Source organism: Dermacentor albipictus, chromosome 9, assembly GCF_038994185.2.
Source record: "Dermacentor albipictus isolate Rhodes 1998 colony chromosome 9, USDA_Dalb.pri_finalv2, whole genome shotgun sequence".
In the NCBI taxonomy this organism is placed as follows: domain Eukaryota; kingdom Metazoa; phylum Arthropoda; class Arachnida; order Ixodida; family Ixodidae; genus Dermacentor; species Dermacentor albipictus.
Window position 1 is genome coordinate 103,810,544 of NC_091829.1, and position 21,181 is coordinate 103,831,724.

At 46.7% G+C, this 21,181-nt stretch overlaps 1 protein-coding gene across 1 annotated transcript in view; it reads right to left on the reverse strand.

The window, feature by feature from the left end:
* LOC139049599 (phospholipid-transporting ATPase ABCA3-like) overlaps positions 1-21,181 on the reverse strand; it is a 344,592-nt gene that overhangs the window by 213,323 nt on the left and 110,088 nt on the right. The window contains exon 6 of the transcript XR_011508412.1: positions 9,919-10,156. The gene's annotated coding sequence lies outside the window, so the exon portion shown is untranslated. The remainder of the gene's footprint in view (positions 1-9,918; positions 10,157-21,181) is intronic.

Consider the following 21,181-nt stretch of genomic DNA (forward strand, 5'->3'; position numbering starts at 1 on the left):
CCGCGTTCCTCAGAACCGCAACGCCGGTGACATTAGACAGTTTTAGGACTGCGCCATCACGATACGTTCGCAACACGCAAGCGCTTTGTGGAACGTAGCAGCGCTTGTCATGTTAGGGCTTTTAATACTGGGAAATGCCTACGTACAGTCGCCCAAATCTTTAACTGGTGTGCGGGAGCAGCGACTTTTCCGGGCGTCAGCGCCGTATGACGCGGCGAGGCTGGAAACAGCCTAGTAGACGATGGGCCCAGCTGAGCACGCTTTGTCCGCATGCGCTTAGCCTCAGACTGTTTCCAGCCTCGCCCCGTCAAACGGCGCTGACGCACGGAAAAGTCGCCGCTCCCGCACACCAGTTAAAGATTTGGGCGACTGTACGTAAGCGGGCGAGCGTCCTTAGACGCCGTGCGCGTCGGAGCAGGCCGGCCGCGTCCGCCACTGCGTCGAACTATCGGTCGAACTATAGACGCCGCTGTTCTCGCGCCCTCCCAAACAAACGAGAATCGCGAGAGTAGCACGAAAGGCTCCCCACGTACGCACGCAAGAATCGTATGCGTGCGTACGCGGCGACCGCGTAAGGATCACGTACCGTCCGTGTTCCGTTCTGCACATGCGCACTTTGCAGAACGTAGCGATCTTACGAACGCAACGTACGCAAGATTAACCTGTCGAATAAGAGCTTCGGTCAACGTCGACGGTGGTGAAACTGTCCTGAAACTGTGTTTCATCATGAAACACAGTTTCATGATGAAAGCCACTGCCTTGACGGTTATATGACGAGGCGTTGCAAAGTTGCGAATGAGGCTTAGACGTAAGCGTATATAACTGGAGATGTAATAGCAAAAAAGAAAAAAAACTTGAAGGATGCTTAAGCTTCGCCTTCAAGGGTGGAACGCGATAAGGTTAACACACCTCGTTCGCACCGCCCACTCATTCGCTCGGCATGCTCTTGATTCACACAAAGACGAAACGTGCGCCCGAGCAAGCGGAAGGAACCAAAGAACTTGGTGTCTCGGAGGGAGAAACAATATACGCGAGCGAAACGTCGTGATCGGCACGGACAGCCGGGCCGCGACGCGCCATAAAGGCGGATGCGATCATGGGGCTGACACCTCGATGGGATCGTCCTCGATCTCGCTTGGGAGCACCACGCCGACTCATGACTCCTCGCCAGCAGCGCGGCACACATCGCAGGGGACGCTTTCGCACCAGACGGGCTACGGCACAGCGATCACGTCAGAGGCGTCCCACATCGTGCGCTGCACCTAGGAATCACGCTGTGAGCGGAAAGAGGAGCCACGTCGCCTAAACACGAGGGTTCGAGTGACGCACGCTGGAAGTTGGAATGAGACAAACGAGAAAACTTATTAAACGCAAGGGTATTGGCCCCAATGCGCTCCAACGAGACGAAGGAGAGAAGCGGGCTAGTGGCGCGCCACCTGTCGGGGCCGCGCCGTACATTGCGAGGAGGAGGTCTTCTGTGTTTGCCGCAAGATGGCCCTGAGTTTGCGCCAAGCACCGAAGAATTGTAGCTGAAACGTACTTCGCTACGCGTTTAACTGCGAATTCTGTAATATATATGCTCATATTTGCCGATATACTCCGCAGTATAACTTTCTACGGCACGTTTCTAAGGCAACACCGCATTCACTAGAGGCGATTTTGTCCCGCTTTGAAAGATCGAACTCATGGCTGAGGGTAGCGTTTCCATCTCACACTCCAGAGACCCTGGCTCGATTCCCACCCAGGGCATCTTGCAAGTTTTTATTTATGAATTGCCTTCCGCCTTTTATCACTCACGGCCAACGCCACCGACGCTGACTACACCGGCTTTTCTGCGACACGAGCTCCTTAACGCTATCGCGTTAAAGATTTGCGGAGACATTGAATGTGTTGTAGTTTTACATGGTCCTTTCCAATAGCCATCCCACCTTCTAGGATAACGTTGACGGAGTACTGAGCAGTCAGGAATTGGATGGACAGCAATCCAAGCGTTCGCCACGGACAGTGGCATTAAGGCGCAACCACACGCAGCACGGGATACGCGTACACTTGAGCGTACGCGTCTGCGTGCGCGTACGCTGGTGATGAAGGCAAGGGCGGCCGGCAACACGATACGCGCACACGTGCGCGCTTCGCTGCGCGTAGCACAGGGCTGACAGACCAGCGATGGCGGAAACGTTCGTCTTCTGCTTTAAGAAAAGTTTATGGTAAATTGGATTATGGTCAGCCACGTTTATTTAATTTATCAACGTTAGAGCTAATACATTGTTTTTAAATTGATAAATGCACGCCATTTTTATCTACACATCATTATGACATGTAAAGCTACACCAACGATCAACATCACGAGCGATAGCATCTGCTTGCCCACGACTGCAGCTGACATCTGCGCGCGACCACATACGACGTTGCTGTCGAGCTTTTGCTGAGGCGCTTGCTTCGCCGGCATCAGCGTTCTCTTCCCGCAATGTACCACATGAGAAAGAAGCTTTTGCTGCGGCTGCTCTTGCAAAGGAGGCGGGAGCGCAGAAAACATCGGCGGCGACGTTGGAGGGTCCGGCCAGTTTTTCAACTGAGAAAAGAAGAAGGACTTTACGGCTGTGAGTAACTACTTTCCTTTCGATGATCTACAGTGGTAGAACTAGTAGCCAGTGTTTGGACATGGGGACTTATGTTCGTCGGGACAGCAATTACTTAGCGTGTTTAAGTGCGCGAATATAGGAGACATAAGTTAAAGGGTTAAAGTAGCAATGCGGGGACCGTACTCGCAGCGCGCGAATGCCCAATTCGCAGAACAGCATCGCGTCGTCGGTACAAGGTTCGTCCAGGTTGACAGCACCGATCGAAACAATAACGTGATGTACGCGAACAGAGGGAACAACAAGAGCAGGGTGTAGTTCGGAAAGCGCGAAAGCATGGGCGAACAACGGGCTGACTAGCCGCCGGAAGCACAGAGATCGTATATTGGATACGTGGTGATGACACCTCACGTTTGAACAGCCGTCTGTCTAACCCGTGCATGCAGTACAACATACCGTCACTAATTCTTCAGCTTCAGATGGGAAGAAGCACTTCCAGATCACATTACAGCACTTACACTCGTAGCACTTACAGATCGTATTTAACGTACGATCTGTAATACTAATTCGGAGCTTCCTTCATTATTAACAGCTATATTGTTTATACAGATCTTGTGTAGCGCCCTCTTGCACAAAATTTGTAAGGATTAAGTTTTGCAATACATTTTCTGTTATTCAATATTTTATTTGATACACAGCTTATTTTTTCTTCATTTCATTCCATATTTGGTTCTAAATCTACTTCTCGGTATTAGCACAACTCTACAAAATCTACGGACTGCTAGTTATATTTGTGCCATTAGTATAGCACATTGATTCAAGAACACCTTTTTTACAGGTGTTGGTTGTCATATATGAAGCTTGTGGATGAGATACAATTTCCTATATTTTCTCTCTGAGAAGTGTGACTGTAATTAAATTGTGACCCGGCAGGTTTTAATGCTGTGCAACTGATTTCAGAAGTTTCTTGGCAGTGGCTACACGATTTTTCTTTATGATACCGTTGACTGGCTCTCCTGTTTTGCCGACACACGGTTTGTATTCAAGCATAAAGAAAGCAGGGGGTAAAGTTAATCATGGCTAGTGGCTAAGCGTGTGTGTCAGTGAAAAGTGTACAGGTCCCGGTACCTGCGCGTGTATGCGGGCCAGGCACGGTCTTTCTGCCAGGTAATAATGCACAATTTTTACAGATGCAACGGATACGTCAGGATGACCACGGATTTTTTTAGAAGTTCTTTCGCAAGACGCCACAGCTCTTTTACAAGCTATTGAGCTTTGTCGAGAAACACCTGGAGAAAAAGCTGGAGCCTGGAGAAACAATTGCTTTAGCATTGAGGTTTGTAAAGGATAGTTGCCTCTAGAGTAATAATGTGCGATTGCAGGAATACAGAAGAACACCGTTTCTTTGTCATTTATTGTGTAATTTATTTTATATTATTTACATAATACTTCCCGCCGCCTTTTGGTAGCCAAATCAGGAAGGGGTCACAAAACATTGAAGCAAAAAAGAAACAATGAAACGACTGACAATGAGTGTGCATAAAAAATACTAATACATAATCTAGTTCATTATACCCAACTAAATATTGTTGAACTCACAAACAAATAAAAATGGGACAAACAATGCTGTAACAAAACGAGAAAAAGTAATGAAGGTACTGACAATGCGCATGAAATGAAATACCAGAAAAAATGATCACATGATCACAGAGACAAAGATTCAACTTAGTGAATCACCAGTGTAGCAGTTATGGCTAATTAAAAAAAACTGCCATCGAATGGCGTCACACAAAAGCTACCTCAGTGCCTTAGACCTTGCGCAACCTGTGAAACATGTACTGAGGAATGCTTGGACATGTAGTATTAAACAAAGGTAGTATAGCTAACCTACACAAATGAATTTTGATCGTATGTCACCCAAAAAGGGCCCCCACTGCCATGGAGATCATTGTCAAGAAACGTCATGACATCATAATTATTAACCAAACAATTGAGACATGGGTACTAAGTCTTTTTCAACTTGCATTCAAGCTACTTGGCATCCGGGCAAGACAGAAAAGACGTTGCCTTGGCTTACTGTGTGGGGATTGAGGCGGCTAGACTCTGCAGTGGTGTGTAAGTCGTATTGTGGCAATCGTGTCTGCAAAGTATTAAACAACTGCAGAATAGCATGACAGCCACAGAAATCCGTTACATTTTGTTCAGCTTAAGAATTTTTTTAAAGCTCACATGCTGTTCACGGCTCCCGTCAGGTAGCCCTGCTTCCTGCCAGAGAAGCAGGGTCATACGTATAAATGTCTCATTCATGCACTGCCTTCAATGTCACTGATTACGTAGAAACACTTTGGCCAAACATCCACTGCAGAACATGCGAAACCGACCCTGGGACCGAGCCACGCAACACAAAAAAAATGCAAGGACTGTGGCTTGTGGATGATAGTTGTGGGAGAGGTAGAGGTTGTCTATGTTGGCATTGAACCTCGTCTCCTGACTATGTGGTGGCAAGCCTTTTTCCTTTTTGCTACCTCTTCTAATAATAATAAAGCAATTTGAAAATGCTATCGCTACTCGAACGCCCCGACAGGCTTTACAACTTGCAGCACATAACCGGAATTTTCAATGGGGTTCACGAGGGTTGCAAAGTGGGCTTGTTGGTAATGCATCTTCAAGGGGAGTATGGTAGCGCGATTCAAAGCGCGATTGTGTGTCCCTTTGTGTCTTCTCTTGTCCCGTCTTTGAATCGCGCTACCATACTCCCCTTTCAATGGGGGACTGGTTGAAGGTCCATTACATTTCTTTTTATTTACAGGCATGTACAGGCATCTCTAGATGCATGCACAAACTCTACATGCACAGGTGGTAAAATCAAAAAGGTTAATTGCTGCAAGACAGGCTGAATGAGTAAAGACAGATGAAAGCTATAGACATCTGTCTTGGAACAAAAAGCTTTGGTTGCAAGTCAGTGCTTGTTTCTCTATCGTAGGTGAGTTGCTAAAACATGTTCACACATCTCTACAGCAGCAATGGCCAACCAACCAGGCCCACAGATATGAACTTTATGAAATTCTTGAATAATACCGCACAAAATTATGGATACAACACAATGTAAAATAAACAGAAAAGAAGAGCTGAGGAGCCTTAATATGACAACAGACAAGGAAACGTAGTAAAGCATAAAGGACAATACCTGCCGTTTTACTTGTAATGTCGACATCACAAGGAGAAGGGAAATGAAAGTGGAAAAAATATAACTTGCCACTGGTGGGAGCTAAACCCAAAACCAATTGAGCGGGAGGCTATTCCACCATCAATTTCCTAGAATGTTTATGTGTACTAGGTTAGACTCTTGGAGTGTTCTTGCACGAGTAACACCGGCTAGCACTACCAGGGTGAGATCTAGTACAAGCACATACAGGCTCAAGAAAGTTTGCAGAGGGATAGCCATTGCTGCAGCTCTACTGGTAAAGCAATGCACGCATAATTCAAAGGTTGTGGGTTCTACCCATCAATGAGAAGTTACCTTCTCCTTTACTTTCATTTCCCCCCCTATTTCTCCATTTCAATATAAGATAAATGAATTCATCAATGATTCCCTTTTGTTTCATTGTCTCTTGGCTTCATTGTAAAAAAAGTACACATGAAAAAACATTAACCTTTGAATTACTTTACTACTTGTATCAATTTAATTTTCATATCGAGAAGCTTATCCTCACTGACCTCTCGCATGTGTTTGAGCAGAGACACGGCAAAAGCTTGAGGTCATCCTGTGGTTTGCATCTTTTGATTGCACTTGAAACTTTGCCTAATTCCTCTAATGTTAACTGACTCTCCTCTTTCTTTTCCCTTTTCCCCCCTCTTGATTTCGCTTCAGAAGCAATGCTTCCCAGCGTATCCAGCCTGCGACTGCGTGCCAGCGATGCGACTGCGTGCCAGCGATGCGACCGCCAGCGATGCTTGTGACTGCGGCCAGCTGCGGTATGCCTGAGAAGCCTCAGGAACCAGAACTTCTTGAAACATCGGGGATTCAAGAGATTCCAAAATGTCCTGAGACTCCACAGACTCATGCGACGCCGAAGACAGAGTCGATTCTGGCGCTTGTGGCTCTTGACCTGACGCTGATGGCACTTCAAGTGTCGCCAGATCGGAAAACTGGCACATTTTTCGCTAAGATGTCTGCCACACTTCCCTCCTCACTCGATGCGGGCACTGGTGGAAGGTTGTCGGACATCCTGCATGGGAGCGTAATAAGGTTTGCATATATTGTCAATGTGTAAATAACGTGCCAGCCCGAATGCAAAAATATATGAAGGCTCAAATCCGTCCACATTTGTTTTAATGTGTGATTTTATTAGAGAACGCCGAAGCTCTGAGTCAGTTTTGTAGGGAAAAATGTGGCTTGCCTACACAACCAGAATGAACAGTTTCTGCGTGCGCTTAAGTGAAGCTTTTGTATCTTTTTCTGATTTTGCTTCTGATGCATTTAAGCAGTTCTCATGAGATCTGCATGTCTAAAACCCAGTGACAACTTCTACTCAAAACAGTGGATGATATTTGGAATGTTTCAGTTTTGAAATAATTAGCAGCGATCATTCCACTACATTTAATCAGTAATACCACTTAATGAATTTCATGTTGAAAGACCTATGCTTGCACTTTCTACACACAGAGTAGTAGTATTGTTAGGTATTGGTTTAGCATAAGGCTCTCTCCCGTTCCAGTTTTTCTACTTGAAACATTCGTGGCTTGTAACTTTATTTTCCTTTCATTTGTTTTAATTCTTAATCTCATTTCAAACTGTTTTTATTACCTGAATGTATGTCTAAACACAGTGTGAAGCTGTGTACATGGTAGTCAGTGCATTGGTTGTTTGTATTTAGGAAGTTACGTATACTCATGCTTGTCATCTTGCCATCTGCCTTGTAAAGAGTTTCATGGCCCAGTAAAGCTGATCTTAGTGAGCAAACCCTTCCAGAATGTTTCTTATAGCTAACCTTGTTTTCCCTCCTTTCTGGACTTTCCCACCACTGCTGGTACTCTCTTGCCAAATAGCTTACTGAATGCCTCATACCGATATTAATGCCGTCGTTGAACCATTGAAATCTAAGCTGACTACTGGCTGCTGTCTTGCACGAGTGACCAGTACCGGACATAGTGCAAATACCAAATATAATAATGTAACTAGATCGCGGTTTTCGCATGTAAAATTTCAATCATTATTTTCTGCACAGTGAAAATCTGTTTAACTGGATCATCTAGTCCTTCCTTCGAAATTTTGCTAAGCAGGAACAGCGTTCTCCACAAACATCCTGAAAGCTTCGCTTAAACCACTAACCACAGCACATAGAATCTGCAGAATAACCACAGGCTGATAATTAGCTAAGGACACTGCTGAGCAGACACAAAAAACAAGCATTATCAATTACGCAGCTGACAATGTCGTCAGTACTATGGTACTACTACAGCATGATGGCATTGAATGAATCTTTGAGCAAGCTAGATAAAATTTGAGGGTCTGTGACAAAGCACAGATTTGCAGGCTGCTGGCAAGCAACAAAATGCAAAATTAAAGCTGTTCATTGCAGTGCCCAAGGCACACGTGAATATAGCAACATCCAATACTCGGTTAAATACTACCTATTGACTTGCATGCTGCCTTCTAGGATTAGTGCACAGAATCAAAGGAAACTACTTTCCTCTTTTGTGTTTTGTTTTAGTGTGTGCATCACGCAAGTCCATTTTATGCATCTTGCTAGATTGTATGTGATATTCTCTGTACTTCTTCCTTATGCTTTTTGTCTAGTTTTTATTTGCTGTTTTACATGTAACTTTGTACCTGTATTTCTGCTTTCTTTGCTCTCCAATGCAATGCCAAACTAGCTCTGTGGGTACCTAAATAAATAAATACACAAAGAAATCCTTGTACTGCCTACATGCCCCCTTACCGCATAACATTTAACGCAATATGCGATTGTCGGAGCAGCGTTGCCGCACAAATCTCTTGTCGTGAATTAGAGCAAGCTGAATATAATGCATACTGCGCGTCGATTTACTTGTGTAAGCACAGTTTTGAGTCGATCCCCATAAATGCGGCGCATTGCCACCTATAATACAAACGTACGGCATCGCCGGTCGACGTTGGTAAAGGGAAAGCACGAGAATCCCTTGTTTCATTTTCAACACGTAGGCTAAGATGGAAACTTCAAAATCACTTACGGTCTGTACTCCATTGTGTAGCGCAGCAACATCATCTGGTTGAAAAACAGCCAGATGACGTCGTCCTGAACGTCGTCTGGCACGGCGCGGCTCTTTTCTTTCTGAAGCGTCTTCCAGGGTGCCGAAATTTATTCCGCAAGGATTTCCATCACTTCTGCAGCGCTGTGATTACGTCATCTGCACAGATGAAACGCGTTTTCGCCATCTGCGAGTCGGCTGATGAGAGAGGAAGCATATACCGGTTCCACGCAGGCTTTCAACCACGATCGAGCGCGATCAAATTTCTTGATCACGATCAGTTCTACGCAGATTGCGCAGTACAGGCAATCGTGATTACAAATTCCGGTCCCTATCGGGCTGGATCGCGATTGAAATTCCTGTTGTATGACGCCCGTACAAAATTCCGAGCACTCACCGGTTGCGTTGGGCATGACGACCCACGAGTACCTCGTCATGTGCTTGTTCTTGTGGCACTTGTGTTTCGCCTGCCACCAAAGCGCAGGTCGAGCCTCAACGCAGGCGATCAGCGCTTCGTTGTTGATCGCCTCCATAGCCTTTGTGCTCTAGCGACACGAAACCAGCAGCTTCTCCCGACGTCTCCGTACGATTCTGAAACTTCAACAACCTTCCCGAACCACCGGAAGTGTACATGCCGCCCACGTGACGTTGGTGCACAAGCATCCACTTCTGTCGCGTACGCTCAAAATGACGCCCAAGATCAAGACCTCCTTGACGCGCGCGATTCCTGCGCTTCTGCCCTCTCTAGACGTGTAGGACAGGCGCGAACGGCCACGCAGACGCGTGACGCGTAGCCAGGCGCGCCCGATTCACCGCGTGTGGTTGGGCCTTTATAGCCCGAACGTGAATTTCCTTTCCTACGCCGTATGCTGCCGCACTATAAGCATAATCTGATAGAAAAATAACGCCGCAATCTTTAGTGCTTTTTGTCACTCCAATGAATGGGACTAAAATTACGATTCCTCTAGCGTGAAACTAGCGTGAACAACTATAGAATCTTTGCAAAGAAAAAGCGCCTAAAAATTGTAATGACTGCCATATTCGGCGATCATAAATACCGCCACGCTTTGATAGTCGCAGCTCACGACGGCACTGAAATTGCGCTCACCTTTCGGGAACACCCACGTGATGAGTATAATAAGCATGCTGTATTGAATCTGAAACATGATGAACGATATGATCACCAGACCCAGGTTCATTCCTTCGGCGTACGTCTGTCCTCGGTATGGTAACCGAAAGATAATTGAGATGGCAAGGAAACTCTCGATAAGGCCAATAATGAAAGCCGTGAGGAAGTGGCCCCAGAAGAATTCGGCGCCAGTTAACCCCATTACACACTGGTGTTCCTGGAAAAGAAAACTGCGACCAATAAAGATCCCAATGAAGCGCTTCATATGGTTGGAATTCTCTATTTGGGGCTCTTTCCTGTACATTTCGTTCCGTCCAATCTATGCACTATCTAAAAATTTCAATACTTTTAAAGGGTGCACGAATAAAAACCAAGACTACAGAAAAGATGCAGCAGAAACAAATAATATTGATACTAGTCGCCCCAAGAAAAGACTTATAAGCGCTTCGGTGCTTCAGGAAAGTTGCCATTTCATAACTTTGAAATTCAGTGAATGTCTCATGAGTAGATGAGTGAAGACTGTATGACTGATATGATAGCAATGCTTAAGCAATATAAATCAAATGGCGAATTGAATTGTTTAATGCTCAGCCTTCAGCGAAGCGTACTACGTAAAAAACGCATGCAAACGTTCTACTCAGGAACCACAATCAACAAGTGTTTTCCTTTGTATATAGATGCAAGCAGAAAAATGTTTACCTGGCGCACGATTCTAGCTGTAACTAATCGGCCGGAACATTTTCAACCATCGGCCCCTGACAAAGAAATACTGCCTAATTTGGTGGAGTGAGAGATGTGAATTCGATGCCGTTACCCGACGAATCTGGGTGACCATCCTTACATTCCCATCATTTTATGATAACAGGCCTTATAGGTATCCGAGGGTTTTTACCAACCTTTATAAACACCGCGTGAGGACAAGCCACAAGGAATCACAGGCCTAGAAATTTATTCCTATAATTTGAACTCTTTCGTCCCAAGAATGCGAAAATGTTTTATTTATTAACAGTGGCTACATGATGGTGTATATTGCCTGTAAGAATTGTGTGCTACAGTAACGTACTTGCTGGGCCAATTGAAATACCTTAAGCTGGTTTTAATCTAGTACGGACAAAACCGAAACGAAAAAGTCAGCGAAACATTTCTACTCTTTCCACAGTTCTGGCTATCCCCATGTTTTTCTCCCTAGAGAATAACATAAGGATAGCGATTGAGCGTCCTCCAAATGTGGCCCATTTGGTAGGTTGTAGAACACTATAATGAAGTTATGTGGTAGCCTTTAGGCGGGTGTTTAATACATGTGAATTTCTTTAGGCATAGAACTATAGTTTTCCGCATGACAGGCGAAATTGCCGGTATCTGATGGAACTGCTTGCAGAAATGGTCGGTTGTTCTGGCAGTTTCTGCTGTGTGGCGCCCTCTGTCACGTGTCTCTTCCAGATGCGTTGGCGAAACGGTTACGTATAACAGTAAAACAAAACAAGCATAACTGGCCTGATTTCTGCCGGAAGTTCCAGGTATAACAACATAACTGGCAGGCAGAGCTGCCAGAACTTTTGGCATAAGGAGTCACGGAATAAGCCACAGGCGTTGGCCATCGTGTAGGACTTGTTATTGGAATGTGCCACACTTTGACTAGAAGGACGTGCAGGCATGTGAGTAGCGTAAGCTAAGGTCTTCGGAAGAGCGCAAGGATTCATGGACCAGCCGGGATATGCTAAGTTTTTTATTTGGCTTTATTAGAGAACATCGTCTTTGTCAAAAACACCAAACGATTTACCTATTGTACCGATGCTGAGCAAACCATGCCTTTCGTATGAAAAAGATATGATTTCCGAATTCATTCACTTGCTCTTGACCAAGAAATATACACGAGTAAGTCCCAACTAACATTACTCACTGAATAAACAAATATTCGCACACATTTACAAAACATCATTTCCACACCCAGTACTACAGTAGTTTTTTTCCCTTAGTGACAAGAGAACAACATCCTCATCTTCAAGCCGTTGCTAATATCTACTCGCCGGAAATGATTTTGACCAGCCATATAGCATAAAGTGGCGCAGACATGTTTTATATTAGGGAATGTTTTGTCTGTGCATGTCCTATCTTTCTATTAAACGCCAGAATACGTGAATACCTGCTTGCACTTGTAATATTTCTTTTCGAGAATAGCAGTATTTAATAATAAATTAATAGGAAATAAGTATATACGTATATGAGCACGATGCTACTTGTGCTACATTTTCGTACAGAATACTGCTTCTTGTTCTGGTTATTAACTATGCATTTCTAAGCATGCATTACACTGCTTTATTTCATGTATTTTCAGCCACTGTAGGCTTCTATGGGTGGCGGGGGCAGGGGAGGGGGAGCGAGCAGCCAGCTAAGCTGCACTGCGACGCTGAATTTAAAGCGAATAGCATTATTTGACTACTTCAGGCGTTTTGACACTATCTATCAAACCTCTTACGCGAACCCAGCTGACAAAGTTGTCTATCTGCTTGAACCACTAGGTATGTGCTGCTGGTCAAGATGCGTTGTGGCCTTTCCGTTGTGGTTAGTAGCTTCGTGATAAGTTGCTCTCATCGCCCCGTCCTTGTCACTCCTTCTCTCCCGACACACCAGTACAAGTTACCTAATAGCGGAGTCATTCGGTATGGGGTCGTAGTAATGATGACTTCGTGGTCGTTGAATCGCCGTCATTCTAGGTTTGTCATCCGACACTCGTCATGCCACCGTCCTCCTACTATCCTCGTCATAGAGACCTCATGCATTCGTTTTCACAGTGCCATAGCGATGCGGTCATGGCCGTTCAATCGTCGCCATTCCAACTTCGTGAACTGACACTCTTCATGGTGCCGCCGTCACCCCTTTTACTACGACCCAATGGTCCAAGTTGTACATTTGGTTGGGACGGCGGCCGCGATAATGCCATCGTCGTCGTTCCAACTTTGCCTTCCGTCTCTTGTCATGCCGTTGCAATCACGCCATCGTCATCACGCAATCTTCGTCATGCCGTCGTGGTCACGTGGTCGCTTTATCATTGTCATCACTTCAGTAGCGTACATTCATTGTCGTCATGCAGCGGTCGTAATTGCGCCTTCCCCGTTCCATTCACGCCTACCTTCATTTTATTTCGTCCCTTCACTCGCAATTATGCCTCGCTTGTCATGCCCTCGTCGGAATGCCGTCGTGGCCACGCCGCCATCACGGTCACTCCAGCTTCGTCATCCGACTCTCGTCGTGCCGTCGTCCTCAGGTCATCGTAGTAATACAGGTTTCATGATAGAATCACCATCAGCACATTGTCATCACACACTCATCGTCATTCCACTGTCCTCATTATGTTCACATGCCATCATCTTGACTGAATCACCGTCATACAGTGGTGGCCATGCATTAGTTGTCATACCGCCTGCGGGATGCCGGCACGGGTTGGAGAGGTGCGCCGTCACGAAGCTTTCCAAGCATATAGCAAGAGCTTATCGCAGCTATTCGGGAGAGTCCTCCAGGAGCATCATTTCCAGGCCCCTTAATGTACCGCACGTTGGTTGTAATGGATACGTGGCTAATTGACGAAGCTCCCAAGCGACGTACTTCGAGGAATTAGTTCGAAGCACGTAGACGATCTTTCCCTCAGAACATGAAACTTTTGACCTTCTAAAGAGTGTCGGAAGTGTTGGGTGGTGGCGCAGATGGCGAGAGTCTCGCGGCCGAAGACTCTGTAGCTTATCTCGGCAGGTTAAAGATTTCGCGAGAAAACTCACACCTGAGGCCACTATAATTCGATGAGTTGCTGAAGCACAGCTCCCATGGGCACGCTTGAAGTATCTACTACGATTCGAGTCGGACCTTGAGATCTGGGATGCGTGAGCAGGACCGCATCTGTGGCGGCTTTCTTTGCGGCCGCGAAGGCGGCTGTGGCTTCTGAAGTCCACAAAATCATCTCAACGGGATGCTTTTTTTTCGCGAAAAAAAATTTATCACTGCACGAGCGTCAGACAACGAGGTATGAAAACACCTCTATAAATAGACGAACCCCAAGCACTCGCGCAACATGCGTAATGTTGTCGGCTGCCGAAAATTTTGCACTCTTTGAACACGAGATAGCATCATACGGATTCCCCACGGAAAGGTGCAATGGCCTAAGATCTGCGGCTCCGAACCCCGAGCGCACATTTCTGGGCATTCAGGCAGACGACATAATGCTGCAGGAAAATGACTAATTCATGCAGGTAGCACTCGTGTTCGGCCCGAGTAGCGCTCACGACAATAATATGATCGATCTAGGCGAGTGCAGTTGGGAGACCGTGCGTCACCTCTTTATAAACCGCTAGAAAGTTCGAGCAGCGTTGCGGAGTCTCAAAGATATTCGCAATTATTCAAACAGAGAAGATGGTGCTGTGATGGCCATCTTAATAATGTCTGCGGGCTCTATGTGTATGTGATGGCACACTTTAACAAGGTTCACTTTTCTGAAGATATTGCAGCCAGCTAGCTTAGATGCAAAATCATGGATTTGAGGTAGTGAGTACCTGTCGTGGACGGTGTGGCAGTTCAGGGCGCGAAGGTCCCCGCAAGGACGCCAGTCTCCTCAGTCCTTCGGTACAAGATGCAGTAGTGAAGCCGAACAGCTGGATGACAAGCGTGTGGTGAAATTATCGCTTGGCCATTTACAATCGTCCGCGTCGCCTATTTGGTGACGCGGACGGATAGCGACTGCGGCGCCACGTGTAACGATCTGATAAGTCACCTTGCTTAGGTGGCTGGGTAAGGCTGCAGGGCTTCGTGAGATGAGGGAACACAGCGAGGAGTTGCTCAAATGAGGAACTCGGGATCAGTGAGCGTATGCCAGTGAGCGCGAAATCGCAGAGCAGGCCTTAGGCGGAGAGATGGGTCACGCTGTGATTAGGGTGATGACGGCGAATGCTAACAACCAAGTCGTATTATTAAAGAAAGACAGACTCAATGATGGCCTCGACGACGTCGGCTGTTATTAACATGCACTGAAACGTGCGATGCAGGCTCAGGCCAACAGTCAATGAACTGCGGCCGTACGTGGCTATCACCGAAGAGTTGCCGGCACGTAGCGTTCGCCCTGTGGACCTAGAGCGCTGATCCGCGTTGTTAGGAGGTGCCCACCTATTCTGGCTCCCGCATCCAAGACAAACTTCGTCACGGAGTTTCGGCTCATAAACATAAACATGCGATCAGGTGACGCCACGAAGTCATATGCACCGTCAGTGATACCGCTGGCCGTTTCCCCACTAGCTACAAGGCGAAGTTGTCTTTTTTTTTTCGTTGTGCTGGAACATCGTGTTGTACCAGCACATTGGAAAAGTACTCGAATGACGCAAGGAGTCGTTGCGCGGATAACGACGCCTTGGGCATGGAGAGTTCTGGCAAGGTTACGGCCTTTGCACGGCGCCCTTCTAGCAGCGAGTTGTTATATGCTTTCCTTTAAGCTCGAAACAGCAGACATGTGTAGGGTCTTCAAAGCAACGGTTACAGATAGGAAGACAACCTCACAGACACTGTCAACCTTCGCAGAAAGACAATTGAGCGACAACTCTTTCGCAGCAGCTACGACGACGCGGACGTACTAAGGCATGCGCTACAGCAGGAACACCTCCTTGAGCAAGGTGCCGCGTGTGCTGATGTCCTTGTCACACAAAAGCCACCGCACACTGCTGAGCAGATATGAAGGCGCCGGTCACCGAGCTGTTCATGGGTGAGGAGCTGCTGGAGCCGTAGACGCTTGCTAGGCATTGTGCGTTCCAAACTCTTCTACTTGAGTCGTTGGTAGGTTGGTCGGTATTTGTTGGTAGCGGCTCGGCATTACCATGGGCCACTTCTTACACCACGTCTGATGACAGGGTTGAGAAGCGGTGGTAGTACCACGTGACCTCCGAGGTAATGCGGTGAATATGCAACTGTGCATCCGCCAGATGTAACCGCACTTCTGTAGTATTTCATCAAGGCGGCTGCACGCGGTTTTGGAAGCTCCACGTCCGCCTGGCTTGCGCAGGAGGCGGTTGGAAGGTCGCTTGCTCGTGCACGGCCGAGTGAGCTCATGTCTCGTTCCTGAGTCACTTCTCAAAGAACGGCATACCAGGACAAAACGCCTAACCCCAAAACCTCACTCTCAGCCACGTCGCGGTCATGCGCACCGGCAAACTGCGCATTTTTATTCTCTTTTTACTGATACGATTGCTAATTCTGCGGGCCTCCACAAGCTGTGAAATGTTGTCACAAGTGTATTTCTGGGAGCTTCAGCTAGTATAATGTTCTTTACATTGGTAGCATCATCACTAAATAAACTTACTTGCAGCTTCAAAATGAGGGTCAAATAATTTGTACAGATTTGCTCTATGACAATTTTTGCTTTGTAAAGTTTTTTGAAGCTTGACGCCACCTAAAAGAACATTTTCTTCTTCCTTTATTTGTTATTTTTTGTTGCTATTCTTGTCGGCTGTTTCAGCCGGTAGACCCCACGCTATCTTAATCGTGAACGCTGTTATAATTTTCATTTTCTGAACTGGAAACAATGAAACAGCACATTCTTTAGAAAAAAGTTATAACATGACGCCAAATTTGACCTTTCCTAAGCAAATAAATTTCCCTCCTCCATAAGTCAGCGCACAAATGCACGGTGCTATTCGTGCTTTCCTACTTGAGCCTCCCGAATGTCTGTCTTCATCGAACACCAAAGCAGGCAAATAAAGAGCAACCAAATATCCTGGTGTCCCACTTGCGCTGATTTAGTGTGCGCAAATATTGAAAAGATTCTACTTAGAGAGGTTCTGCGGAATTTCTTTTTGAAGGAAGAAATTTAATGCCGACATCTGATGTCTTAAATATGATCTTCGAAAAGTTTATTCTATTCATATTAAATACAACGAAAATTCAGTTTCCAATCATGAAATTCGAGAACTTGTATTTATATATGAGTTTTTGGTGTTTCAATTTGTAACAAAGTGTTATGCAATGATCTACGCAATAAATGATTGGATCAAAAAAGCGTTGTGCATCGCTATGCATCATATTGGATGTCTGAATTATTTCCAAATACTACAGTCGTTAATACTGCTCTCAGTAAAAGCGTAAAAATGCGCCATAGCCGCAGGACAACACATGCAAGCACAAGATTTACATAAGTGCACGCTATGGGAGCATAAAATGGTACTTAAAATTTTCTTCACGAACACTTAGCGGCGTTGATTACATCACATTCTTTCGAACTTGCAAATTTTTGGCTTCGCTTCATTATTGAAAGGTCGTTTTTTCTCGAATATTTGTATTCGAAACATGATTACTAATTCAACGCCTTTGATACCTGTGATTATGCAACCAAATTAATTACGCATAGAGCATGATATCTGGTGCAGATTTCAGCTATTTGCAACTAAATCGTTGAATGTTTTTTTCTTTATGACAGTAAAACAACTATGGTTGGTGCAAAATCAAAGACTCAGTGCAAGCTCCACCAACCAAAACGCATTGCATCTGCCTTTCACTTCTGAAAGAGATCCCAGCCAGCACGAGTCCACTCAAAGATTGATGACCTTGCTTTGCTGGTGCGATCGGTGGGCCAATTGGAAAATGAAAGCTCGTTAATTAAAGTTAACATATTACTTTTGACCAAACATTGATGTCAGGATCGTCTACAAAGTTTGTCAAGACGTTCCTGTTAAACGCCAATACAAGTGACACAAAGAGAGAGGTCTGTACGGAGAAAGCAGCCTTTTTAAACCCGGACAACCGCTTGACGTCACAAAACATAGTAAAGCTAGTGGGTTTGCACATCTATGCAAATTGTGCATGGCTTGAATCACGTGCGCACAACTTTTATTTTTGGGTTGTCACTGCCTGCAGGGACGCCAGCCTTGGCATAACATAGTGTTGTGTCGGCTGGCGCTCGTCTTGATAAGAGCACTCTGCGAAGTGCGCATGCGCCACTAAGTGATAAAAGCAGAGTGCCCCTTGCTAGCGGCCCTCTCTTCCTTGCCGAGCCTCAACCCACAAGCATGGGCTAATAAACGTTTCACCTCGGAACTTGTCTGATCCTTTTCGACACGCCTGGCGCAAACGTAACACGTGGCGACGAGGATGGGATTTTGAAGAGGTGCGCAGCGTCAAGGAAGGCAAGTGTTCTCGGCATTCAGCCTCTGTTCAGTATCGACGATTGCAGAGTACTGCTTTTTCTTTTCTTCGCTGACTGATACCATGAACGAAGAAGCCAGTGCAGGTTCGACGCAGTTTGCTGCTCAACTGGGCCACATGGAACCATTCGACGTTTCCACGAATGACTGGGCGTCGTACGAAGAACGGCTGACGTCGTTTCTTATCGTCAACCGCATTCCCGAAGGTGACAGAGTACATGCATTCCTGAGCATCATAGGCCCCAGTACCTACAGTCTTCTGAAATCGCTGGTTGCCCCGGAGCTGCCTTCAGCCAAGAGCTTCGAGGTACTAAAGAAGACGCTGGGGGACCATCTGTCGCCGAAACCGTCGGTCATTGGCGAGCGAGCAAAGTTCCACAGGAGGCAGCAAGTCGAAGGCGAGTCCATTTCTGATTACATTGCCGAGCTACGGAAGCTAGCACGCACCTGTGACTTTGGAAGCGCGTTAGATGAATCCCTCCGGGATCGCTTCGTCTGCGGCTTGTTAAGAGAGGATATACAGCGAGTGCTGTTCACGGAGGATAGCAAGCTTACGTTTCAGAGAGCGGTAGAGCGCGCTGTGGCTATGGAGGCGGCAACGAAAAGCACTGCGGAAGCCCGTGCAGGGGTGTCTACAGCCAACCTCATGCATAAGGTACAGGCGACTTCGAGTGTCCAGTCGCAGGCATGTTTTCGCTGCGGGTCGCCGAAACATTCCGGCAAAGCGTGTCCCCACGTAAATGACAAATGCTATAAGTGCAACAAAAGGGGACACCTACAACGAGTTTGCCGTAGCACCTCCAGCACGTCGCGAGGGAAACGCCCCTTCAAAGACACTGTAAAAACGTTATCGGTAGTATCCCGCTCGGAAGTGGTATCCGTAAAGGGCGTATCTGCTCCCAGTATTGAGCCCATCATGGTACCGATGAAAGTAAATGACGTGACAGTCCATATGGAGCTAGATACAGGTGCCGCCGTCACAGTCATGCCTTTCAAACAATACCGCCAATTTCTTTCATCAGCCAGGCTCAACCCGACAGAAGTGAAGCTCCGCACCTATACAGGAGCCCTGGTGATCCCAAAAGGCGTCCTGCAAGTCAAGGTGCAGCACGGTGGCAACACGGCGAGCCTTCCTTTATACGTCGTCGACCAGGAGGGGCCGCCGTTGCGGGGTCGGGAATGGCTTCAGGCAATTAGGCTGGAGTGGAGCAAAATCTGGAACGTCCACCAGCTGCCAAGGTCAGAGCTGCCTTTTTCTTGTCGTTTAGAGGAAAGGCTACACGCCTTGATCGCAAAGTACGACTCTCTATTTAAAGATGAGTTAGGCATGATTACAGAAGAAAGGGCCGAGCTGTATTTCAAGCCTAATCAGGCACCGAAGTTTCTCAAAGCAAGAAACGTGCCGTTCGCACTGCAAAAGGCGGTTGAGCTTGAACTTTCGAAGATGGAAAAAATGGGCATCATAACGGCCGTTGCCATGTCAGATTACGCAACGCCAGTGGTACCCGTTATCAAGAAAGACGGTGGCATACGTCTCTGTGGCGATTATAAGGTGACAGTGAATCCGTGCCTTGACGTCACACGTTACCCGTTGCCGAAGGTCGATGACTTATTCGCGGCTCTGTCTGGCGGCACTCATTTTTCAAAGATCGACCTAAACCGCGCTTATCAGCAAGTGGTCATGTCTGATGCCTCAAAGCAATACCTAACCTTGAACACGCACAAAGGATTGTTTGTCGTCAACCGATTACCTTTTGGAATCGCTTCCGCGCCGGGGATTTTCCAAAAGATAATGGACACGATGTTGAAGGACCTCAAGGGTGTTTGCTGCTACCTAGATGATATTTTGGAACTTGGAAAACCCTAGAAGACCACTTAGCTAATCTAGAAGCGCTGCTGGGGCGTCTTCAAAGCCGAGGTGTCAGGGTAAAGAAAGAGAAGTGCTCGTTTTTCCAAAGCGAACTTCACTACCTTGGGCACAAAAATCAGCGCTGAAGGAATTTCCCCATTGTCAGATAAAGTTGACGCACCTCTCCAGGCTCCAGAACCGAAATCAAAGAAGCAGCTTCAGTCTTTGTTGGGCGTTGTGAACTATTACAGTAAGTTCGTGCCCCAGTTAGCAACGATAGCTCAACCACTTTTCAGACTTCTGCAAAAAAAGGTAGCGTGGCACTGGGACGAGCATGCTAGAAAAGCGTTCAACCAAGTGAAAGCGCTATTGGCACAACCACCTACGCTCGCACACTATGACCCTGAAAGACAACTTAGGCTGTCATGCGACGCTTCTCAGTATGGTGTAGGAGCGGTCCTATTTCATGTCTACGATGACGGAAGGGCGCGGCCCATTGCTTACGCTTCACGCACGCTATCTGAAGCGGAAAAGAAATACAGTCTACTGGAGAAAGAAGCGTTAGCCATCATTTTCGGTGTAAAGAAGTTCCACTTCTTTCTTTATGGGCGCTCATTCACATTGGTCACAGACCATAAGCCGCTTCAAACAATATTTGGCCCGACAACCGGTATTCCCACCATCGCGGCTGCTCGTTTGCAACGCTGGGCCGTTACGTTGGCAGCCTATTCCTACAATCTTATCTTCAAAAAATCGAGCGAGAACGCTGAAGCCGATTTCTGCTCGCGTCTGCCGCTGCCAGTTCTTGAAGCGGAAACCACAGAAACAGAGGAAACATTTTATTCGTTGCGGTTGGACTCGTTGCCTGTTTCTAGTCGAGATATCGCGGCTGCCACATGTAAAGACCGAATTCTTTGTCAAGTGAAGGAATTCACAAATGTAGGATGGCCCGCGTCGATCAAGGATGAACAGTTGAAGCCTTTTTTTCGCAGATGCAACGAACTGACGGTGCATCAGGGATGCGTCATGCTGGGCGCAAGAGTAGTCTGCCTGCAAAGCTACAAGGGGTTCGTTCTGGACGAACTCCATGACGGCCATCCCGGCATCGTACGCAGCAAAGAACTAGCACGCAGCTACGTGTGGTGGCCAACTCTTGAGGCGGACCTGGAACTTCGCATCAGAAGCTGCGCTAGTTGTCAAGAGCAACGTAACGCTCCAATCAACG